We start from the raw sequence: 10859 nt of genomic DNA on the forward strand, positions 1-10859 counted from the left end.
GACCCCCAACTGTATTTGGCGAGGGGTTTCAATTAAAGGATAACTCAGTGCAAATATGCATTTAAAAACAGGGGGAGCAGGCATGTGTAGTAGCCTCCCCCCTGCCCCACCCCCACTGTTCTCCTCCATCCCCCTCCGTTACTCTATACCAACCCCCCGAACTCACTCTCTGGTCGGTATGGTTGGTGTGGACTGCACAGGTGCTGCCGGTACGCTCGTCCTTGATCCCGTGGCCAGGGACACTACGTCACAACAATGTAATGCGCTTGCACAGAGTACTCCTAGCCACGGACGCGCGATCAAGGATGCTCGTCACCAGGCAGTGCCTGCGCTGTCATCTGATCAGAGAGAAATCTGTTGCTTACCCATACACCAAAGGTCGAAACCCGAATAATTTCACGCTGAAATTGATCCGGAATCGGCCTTGTGATGCCGCATCCGCTTCCTCGCTGTCCCAACGCTGCCCCTCCTAATGGTCAATTTGCCCCTCCCCCTTCCCAGTGCACTATACATTAGCTTTCTGCACATGTTGCTTATCTGCCGCTGGGTCCGTGATCCATTCTTCATTCATACACACGCCCCACGTGGTTGCTGCCATGCATGTGGGTAGGGGCGTAACAATAGACCCTGCAAGGGATGCAGTCACAGGGGGGCCCAGGAGCCGCAGAGGGCCCTGTGGGTGGAGTAGTTTCTTTTCCCTGTCCTGAGAGACTGACAACTAAGGGCACGGAGAGAAAAACTTTCTGCTCTCTGCATAATTGTTCTAATGACTGCATCTGCTCAGCCACTGATAAGGAATCATACAAAGATTTGTTGACAAAGATTTGTAGACAGTCCCTATTCAGTGTGCAGCATGGTCTTGTGTACATCGTCCTGCCCCCAGCCTCTGCACCCCCTCCCCAAGTGCTGTGTACTAGTGATACTGGAGAAGTCTGCAGAGCCAGTTCTACTCTATCAGAGATGGACAGAGTGAGTGTAATAAGCTGAGGCTGGGAGCACACTCGTCTTTCGGTTTTCTGTATGCGTTTTCTGCACACCATGTGTGTCTGTATGCGTGAAAACATGCACGTTTTATCACAGAAGCTAAAGTAATTGATAGAAAAAATGTGTGCAGTGCTTCACTACTGTCTGTTTTAACTGCATGGGTAAAACACATTCAAGTGTGCACTAGCCAATTGAGAATAACATTCATTCTCAGTTCACCTGTGCAGAAAGCGAGGGGAGGGGGCCCCATCCAAAGTTTTGCAGGGGGGGCCAGTGATTTCTAGTTACGCCACGTGTGTGACATCACACGCATGCCCACATTACTCCGGCTCACAACAATGGAAAAACAGAAATCCTGTCAAAGTATGAGCTGCACTACCAATATGAATCAATACAAAAGTGTATTGGATGTTATGACACAATATTAAAAACATTTAAAACAGCACGCATAGAACACAAACAACCTCCACAACACATATGTAGGGAAAACAATTTAGTCATGAATGCCTCACCTCCAAAGATAAAGTCAATAACCCTGTAAACTGTATAATCTACCATCTGGGTTCAAACTTTGAACCTCTAAGCGCCTGATGCTACTTCCTGCTTATCAGCTTTTACCTGTGTCTGAATAAAGTTTTTTATTGCAACCCAGCCATGTAGTGCAGCGGAACATCCTCCTTCAACCATTGCCGATCAATGCTGGTGGGGGGACCGCTGAGAGGTGAGCCCGAGGTGAGTGAGTGCCTGTCCCTACCCCCCCCCCCCCCCCCTGCAGATGTGGGTGGCCAATGCTCTCCCCTCATGCACTGTGCCCCCTCCTACCCCTCCTACCACCCAAAATGGTGTGCCCCAGTGGGACCCCTCTCCCCTTCCCCCGTGGCTGCAGCCCCTACTGTTACGCCACTGCACGGAAGGATAACAAAGATAAGACTGACATTTTTGCTTGTTTTGCACTCAGCCCATTATTGCGCACTCAGTCGAAAGCTCCTTTACACACGTTACCAAAAACACATGCAAACAAACGTAAACAAATACAGATGAAAAAAAATAAATGACAAATTCACACACAACAAGTAAGAGATTCTGATTTGCTAACAATGTTCTATTTATCAATCATACTGCACATACAATTCATTATCTCAAACGTTTATGTTCACTTTAAACTTTAAGTTTCAATAAACAGATTAATAAAATACTTGGCTTCTAGGAAAGTGCTAAAGCTGTAAAGTACTACTGGCCAAAAAAATAAATAAATAAATAGCAGAGGTGAAGAAGTGCCAAATAAAGGGGTCCCTAGCAGCCTGTTTCTGTTGCATTACCACCCAAAACTCAAAGGACCCCTCCATTAGTCATTTGTACCCCTTCCCCTCTGTTAGTTGTTTTGTAGTTCGTCGCTCTACAGCTTTAGCACTTAGAATCCAACTATTTTATTTGGGGGGCTCCCTCTGAGGAGTAGGGGGGGGGGGGGGAGACACTCTGCGCATCTCTGTTGGTAGTCATTTCAGATGCTGCCTGGTTTTAGGATGCGCTGCCATCTTTCCTCTGTTGTTTAAAAGAAATGTATTAATCCTTTTTTATGACCAGCCACTCCCAGGTTCACACTATGCTTATTTAGTAATTAGTTAGAGGTTAGGGTCCCTTCCAGAAGGATGGCCTCATTGCGGTGGAAGGGTCCAGTACGGAACACTCTGCGTGGAAACTGTCCGTGGAAGCTAACATCCTCCATTAATGTTGATTTGGTGCATCTGTTTTGAATGCAAGATGTGTATCCTGCCTATAATTAGGCTCTGCCCACCTATGCAGGTAGCCACTCAGAGGCAGCCTGTCTGGAGGAAGCACTGCCACCTCTCCGCTGCCAACTATTTCATGTGTCTACTTACAAAAAGTTAAGTTTTAATTGAGTCCCTATTGCATAATGGTGATTTTAATGTGAATGTTTATGGAGCCAGAATTATGGCACTTTTATGGGATAAGATTAAAGAACACTGTTGAAATCTCGGCACTAAGGAATGCGTCCAGCCTGCAGGAAATGAGGCCCATGCTAGGATGGACATTGAGCCAGTTAATCAGTGAGGGAGCAGCAGCTGGGAGGCATGTGTGACATGTGACACAGTGCAGAGCTGTTAACCGTGTGCTGTCCAGCCAGCTGCAGCCTGCTGTAATAGTGTGTGCACTGTATTACAAAGGCTACTATACTGATGTTTGTGTGTGCGTTGTGTACTTGTTTGAGTTACAGATTACCCAGCAAGTTCATGGTGAATCAGAACTCCTAGGAGTATGTAAGGGGCAACAAAGGACCAAAAAGCCCTCTTACTAAAATGCTATGGAAAACAAAAGTTTGCTTTCTTCAAACATAAGGTATTTGCAATAATTCAGGTTGGAGTGAGCGCCGAGATGTCTCCCACAATGCATCACTGCTGAAATATGCAAATTATGCATTGTTGTCCCTTGAAGCTAGCCACACCTCCAGATCCGCTGGAATGCAATGATGTGTCAGCTTGTTAATTAGTACTGAGCCATAATAATCCAACATACATACAGACTGTTTCAGATTGTTTTCTCCTCATCAGTGCATGGCATGGATTAATTTGGCTCTATGGGGTAGGACTTGAAACACCCAGAGTTACAGATTACCCAGCAAGCTCATGGTGACTCAGAACTCCTTGTTTGAGGGTAACTTACAGACCTAATAATGCGCGTTGAGGCTTAATGACAGTGCCTAATTGTGTGTGTGTCTTAAGCTTAGTACTCACCTGAGGACCCAGGAAAATGGATCTGAGCTGCGTTCCTCGACGACAAGCAATCCCCGATGACGAGCGTTCCCCGATCCATCTTCCTGCGGGCAGGTACACGCGATGTCAGTATGCAATTTTTACATCAGAGAAACTGATTGCTCGATAATTTCATGCATTTCTGATCTGCTTCCAGTCGAGAAAAGGAAAATCAATCCATATTCTCGATTGGAAACAGACAGGATATGCTAGAATTTATCCAATTATCCAACGATCAGTCTGTCTGACACAAAAATGGCATTGTGTGTATCCAGCATTAGGTTGTGTTGGGACATCATGAGACCTGAAAGGGGCGTGGCTTAGCCATTTGCCAACCGCTCCATGCCAATTGGCGTAAACGCGGCGATAGCCCCGGGGCCCCTCAATGCCAATTGACATAAAGTCCTGACACGGGGTTTTACAGGAGTTTGCACGAGCCGATGCGCGCACATCTCCACTTAAATGTCGGAGCTCTGCTCCTTACATTATGAGATAAATCCAGTTGTATGTGTTCAGAATGCCTTCTAGTCCACTCGTGTTGGGCTTGCCGTGGTTGCAGAGTTATAATCCCGATATTGACTGGTGTTCTGGACAACTTACGGGTTGGTCACAACATTGTCAGGATGTATGTTTAAGGAGTATCCCTCTCCTCAGTCTAGAGGTCAAACCAGTAACATTACCATCACCTTAGGATTACGCGGATGTGTTTTCTTCCAAATCATCTGACAAATTACCACCACACAGATCGTAGGATTGTCCCATTGATTTATTGCCTGGTATCATGCCCCCGCAAGGTCACCTCTACAACCTCACTGGGCCTGAAAAACTGTCAATGAAGGAATACATTAAAGAAAACCTAGAGAAAGGGTTTATTCGACCATCCACTTCTCCAGCTGGTGCCGGTTTTTTCTTTGTTTGTAACATCCTTGCCTTCCAGCGGCAGGTCCCGCGACATCTCCGGCGTGGTCCGGGCGAGCGGCGGGACTTCGCTGCCGACATCCTCTGGCGGCTTCCCCAGCTTCCCTCTGGCAGTGAGCTCCGGCGGGCGCAGTGCGAACAAACGCACGCGCGCAACTACCGATAAGCCTTATAGGCTTAGGAGGAGGATCTAGCTGAGGTCAGCAGTGATGTCACTGAACTGACATCACTATGGGAGTGGTTTCTGGGGAATTGCGGTCTGTACTTAAAGCGATATCGTCACCATAAAAATCAAATTTCAACAGCAACTGGTCTGAGTGTATTAAGTGATAAAGATGCTAATCCTGCATTCAAAACTTTCAAAACGTTTTCTGCTGTTATGATTTGGAGTTATCACATACCTTAGGAGCACTGGCTCTTTAGTAGTCGTGCCAAAGAATTGCATGCTGGGGGTTCTTTTTATCTATAATCTATTCCTCCTCTTCCCTTTATTTCCCTGCCTGCTGCTTATCTGAAACCTGATCCCCTAATCACTTACAAGCAAGGCGATTGGAGGAGACAAGAAAAAAAGTAAAGGGCACAAATGACATCACGAGTTAGCCTTAACTGTGGGCAAAAGACATGGCCCCCACCAGGAACAGAATTCTCGTCATTTACTATATAACATTCACTGAAATCAAAACGTGGACAGTATAATACATGTGTTATGTAAGTAGATCAAGTATTTATCTACTTATATATGTGTTTTTTTTCCCTAAAATAGTATGGCTGATCCTACTGCTTTAAGGCCAGAGCTCTCAGTCACTCACTGGCCTTGATACTAATCAGTTCGCTGGTTCTTGGCCTAGCAAGCAGTATTTTGAGCTACATTAATATATTGTGTAGACACAAATTATATATGTAATCTAGTCAGTCAGTATTGTTCTTGTAGTTATACTTGTAATTTATTCGTAATATTCTTGTAAAATTATTGAAGTAACATCTATTGTATATTATCTGTGTACCGACCTTTTGCCTGCCTTTTGACCTCGCTCCTGTCTAGTCCTTCTGTACCGCTGCCATCTGATACTCGTTACTGACTCAGCCTGTCCCTGACTTCTTTATTGCCTAATCCTTACAATACGACTGACATCTGACCTATGTGTCAGCCTAGCGCTAGCTACATGATTCCCCCCTCATAAATACGAAAGATTTGGTATCAAGTGTAATCAAAATGCAAATACTTTATTATATCAAAAATGGGAATAAAATATAAGGGTCAATTTAAAAACTTAGGAAGGGATGTTGCGGAGTCAACATATGTAACATAAATGGCCGACAATCAAATCACATCAGTCCACTTACTCCAAGCATACAGATTTCCCCCCATACAGCCTAGCAGGATTCAGCGCTGAGATAGATTTCACAAGATAGCATAAAGCAGAGTCCATTGAACTTCTGGTATATATTCACTATTAGTAGGTCATAGATGGTTAGTCATCATCCATACGAAAGTTCATGAAGCAGACTTCAGCTGATAGCAAATTTCAGCAATCACCATACAAGCATGCACAGCACAATAACATTAGATAGATCTCACCAATATGACTTCAGAATTCCGCAGCGCTGCCTATAGATACTGGTGAGTTGAGGGGGAGTGTAGGTTAAGTTCATTGGGGGCCCCCTTTGCCAGATCCCTGTAGATACAAGGCTGTTAGCACGGCGTAGCGGGGGATAGTGGCTGGCTGCACGATTCCCCCTCCCTGCAGCATCCCTCCCACCCCTCTGATCGCCGCAGGCGTTCATACCCAACAGGAAATCTCGCTCTGAACGGGATTTCCTGTTAGGGCTTCGATCGGATTGACGTCATCAACGTCATGACGTCAGGGGGAGTCTTGATCCACCCCATAGCGCAGCCTGGCAGTGTTTGGCCAGGCTGCGCAGAGGGTCGGGGGGGGGGGGCCCTCTTTTGCGGCGGGTAGCGGCGGATCGGCGGCGAACGAACAAAACACGCAGCTAGTAAAGTGCTAGCTGCGTGTTTTTTAAAAAAATTATAAAAAAAGACCCACCAGGGGCTGAGCAATCCACCGCGGCGGTCATGGACGAGCTGAGCACGTCCAAACCGCTCAGGTGGTTAAATATCAGGTATGTAAGTGGCTGACTCAGTCCTGACTCAGACAGGAAGTGACTACAATGTGACCCTCACTGATAAGAAATTCCAACTATAAAACACTTTCCTACCAAAAAATGGCTTTTGAGAGCAGGAAAGAGATAAAAATGGGTCAATAGTTCAAAGATTTTAGCTCAGGCATAATTCAATGAATGTGTCATTGAGTGAAAACAATAAAACTGTTAAAACTTAAAAAGTAGATTTAAATATAAAATAAAATTGTGGAATATCTTAAAAAGTCATTTTTAGGAGAAGGAAGATAGATACAATCATTTATTTAATTAGTTTATTTTCGCTTCGGGTGTCCTTTAAGGTTGCAATTCACTCGCTCTGATTTAAATCGATCAGAAATCGATTCAGCAAGCAGCGTAACCGATTGACCAATCAATTAATTCCTGGCCAAAATTGGTTGAATAGCTCAATCGAGAGTGGGGCGAGAGCGGCAGCAGATTGACAGCCCATAGGGTTTCACTGCATCCAACACTGCAATACTGAAGATCGATAGATTTTTAAGAGTTTTAATACTGAAGTCTATTGAAAATCTGTTCCTAGTGTGTGGTACACATCAGATAGATTCCTACCAAATTTGATCTGACAGGAATCTATCAGGTGGTCCAATATGTTGGCAATCTATTATTGTATAGTCACCTTAAAGCAAACTGAACAGAAAATTAAAAATAAACATACATACACCATACATAGTCTATTGATCAATCTCTTTCCCCTCTCCTGCATCCTGTTTGTTCACTGTAATCAATGGATTTCTCCGTCCTCCATTTTGAAAATGGCCACTACCCCATAACAGCTTCCTGGTCAGCACACTGATAAACTGTAACATCGCCCACTTGAGCCATAGGGAAACATGGGCATTACCTTGCCCATCGGTTGTCCTTTCAGTTACAATTGACAGCAACTGATATATAACTGACAGCAACTGATATATAACTGGTAGCAAATGATATATTTCAGTTCTGCCAAAATATTTATAGTATTTCACCCCCCACCCCGTGCAGGAAATAGTTCTGTCACACTGATAAAGGGCCTCTGTCAGCTGTGTGAGGAGTGACAGATTATTTTAACCACTTGAGGACCGCAGTGTTAAACCCCCCTAAAGACTAGGCTATTTTTTTCTCTAATTGGCCACTGCAGCTTTAAGGCCAAGCTGCAGGGCTGCACAACTCAGCACACAAGTGACCCCCCCCCCCCTTTTCCCCCCACCAACAGAGCTCTCTGTTGTTGGGGTCTAATCGCTCCAATGTTGATTTTTTTTTTTCATATATAAATATTTATTGCATTCATTTTTGAATAAAAATTACATTTCTTTTTATTTTTGTTCCCCTGCTCCCTCTCTCCCTCCCTCCCCCCGCCAGCCAATCATGGTGATCAGCTGTCAAGGGCTTCAGCCTATGACAACCGATCACTACCCAACCTATGGAGGAGACAGCCATGCCACACGGCTGTCCCCAGTACAGCGCTGCTGCCGAGCGCAGCGCTGTACATGGAAAAAGACGGCGATTACGCCGTCTAACAGTCTCCCGAGCAGTGATTGCCGCCGGAGACTGAAGGCGGGGCGGAGCTCCGCCCCCCGAGAAGGAGATGCGCGCGCAGCCTGCACACGATCTCCTTCAGTAGCCGGCTCCAGGACTTGACGCCAATTGGCGTTAGGCGGTCCTGGGGCTGCCGCCGCGGTCACACCCATTGGCGTGGAAAGCAGATGGGGAGAACTGTGTGAATAAATGAATTGTAAGTGTCCCTAGTGGTAATGTGTGCCCTAATATACAGTGTTTAAAAAGTTGTTTTATTGATACAGTAGTTGTCCTTTAAGGAGGAACTTTAAACCAGGATTGAATTCCATCCCAATCAGTAGCTGATACCCCCTTTCCTTCAAGAAATCTTTACCTTTTCTCATATAGATCTCATATAGATCATCAGGGACTTCTGTATGGCTGATATTGTGGTGAAACCCCTCCCACAGTGTGATGTCAGGGCAATGGCTCTGACAGTTTCCTGTCTGTGAACCTCGTTGCATTGTGGGAAATAACAACTTTTTCCAACTGTCAAGCAGGTAATATCTCCCTTTACGTATGGGACTCTCAATAACCGAACAATCCGCAGAGATCACCTGGCAGGACTAAAGCTGTTGCTGCCTGTAATGAATTTCAGAATGTAAATCAGGGAGCAAAAAGATATTTCAATGGGCAAACACTGACAAAATAATCTATAAATTAATATTGTAAAAGAACAAAAATAAGCAATTGAATTATTACATTATTTTCACTAGAGTTGCTCTTTAAAGGGCACTTGAAGTGAGAAGGACATGGAGGCTGCCATATTTATTTCCTTTTAAGCATTACCAGTTGCCTGCTGACTATATTCTCCCATACTACACTATTTGGCATGGGCGACTGGGGCATGCTGGGGCATTCCCTCCCCCCTGGGAATCATCCCCCCCCCCCCCCCCCCCGAGTGCCCCCCTGCTCAGTAACATATAGTTAAATGTTTCCAGGCTCTATCAGCATACAGTGAACAGGATAGGGTCTGTAAACAAAACTCTCAACTTCAGCCTGAGTCTATGTAGGCGTTAAAGCGGATCCGAGATGAAAAACTAACTATAACAAGTAACTTGTCTATATATCTTATCTAAAGTTTAGATAGTTTACACAGCAAATCTAGCTGCAAACAGCTTCAATAGAATATGATTATTTCTTCCTGTGATACAATGACAGCAGCCATGTTGTTTGTAAAAATTACACAGAGGCAGGCTTATCTGCATCTTGAGCAAAAAAACCTAATCCCCCCTCCTCCTCCCTCCTCCCCTCTGCCTCTGAACAAAACCTCCCCCTCCTCCTGCCCAGACTGAGCTCCCATGAGCCCTTGCTACTGTCTGAAAGTGCCTTGGCTCTCTGAAAACCTGTGGGCGTGGCTTGTTTCGTTTATAGGGAATTACAGTATTAAAACAAAAAGAAAAAAGTATTTGGCTTGAGGAATGCCCTATAAACAATAGGAAAGGAACACAATTATGCAATGAGTAAAAGTTCATCTCGGATCCAACGGTTTTATCTACAGGATCTTCTCAAAAAATGAGCATATTGTGATAAAGTTCATTATTTTCTGTAATGTACTGATAAACATTAGACTTTCATATATTTTAGAATCATTACACACAACTGAAGTAGTTCAAGCCTTTTATTGTTTTTCTTATTGATGATTTTGGCATACAGCTCATGAAAACCCAAATTTCCTATCTCAAAAAAATAGCATATTTCATCCGACCAATAAAAGAAAAGTGTTTTTAAAACAAAAAAAAAGTCAACCTTCAAATAATTATGTTCAGTTATGCACTCAATACTTGGTCGGGAATCCTTTTGCAGAAATGACTGCTTCAATGCGGCGTGGCATGGAGGCAATCAGCCTGTGGCACTGATCAGGTGTTATGGAGGCCCAGGATGCTTCGATAGCGGCCTTAACCTCATCCAGAGTGTTGGGTCTTGCATCTCTCAACTTTCTCTTTACAATATCCCACAGATTCTCTATGGGGTTCAGGTCAGGAGAGTTGGCAGGCCAATTGAGCACAGTAATACCATGGTCAGTAAACCATTTACCAGTGGTTTTGGCACTGGGAGCAGATAGAGCCTCCGACAGCGTGTGCAGGGGCCTTTGCATTATCAGTAATTGCAATCAGTAATTGCAATCAATGAGTTTTCAACCTTTCCTGAGTTTAGTAATTACCTAAATGTGCATAATTACTATTAGAAACAAAATTACGTTCATTTTCATAACTAAAATAACTTTGTTACTATAGAAAACATGAAATTACGAAATTTCGCGTTAAACACAAATTTGCAGTGAAACGCGAAATTACGAAACTGAAATTTATCTTACGGAATTCCAAATTACAGTTTTTATGGCAATTACGAAATTACGAATTCGTGTTGTAGCAGCAAAATTCGCATCGGTAATTAAAGTGGATCCGAGATGAAGTTTTACTCATTGCATAATTGTGTTCTTTTCCTATTGTTTATAGGGCATTCCTCAAG

The sequence above is a fragment of the Hyperolius riggenbachi genome, chromosome 7, assembly GCF_040937935.1.
Source record: "Hyperolius riggenbachi isolate aHypRig1 chromosome 7, aHypRig1.pri, whole genome shotgun sequence".
NCBI classification, from domain to species: domain Eukaryota; kingdom Metazoa; phylum Chordata; class Amphibia; order Anura; family Hyperoliidae; genus Hyperolius; species Hyperolius riggenbachi.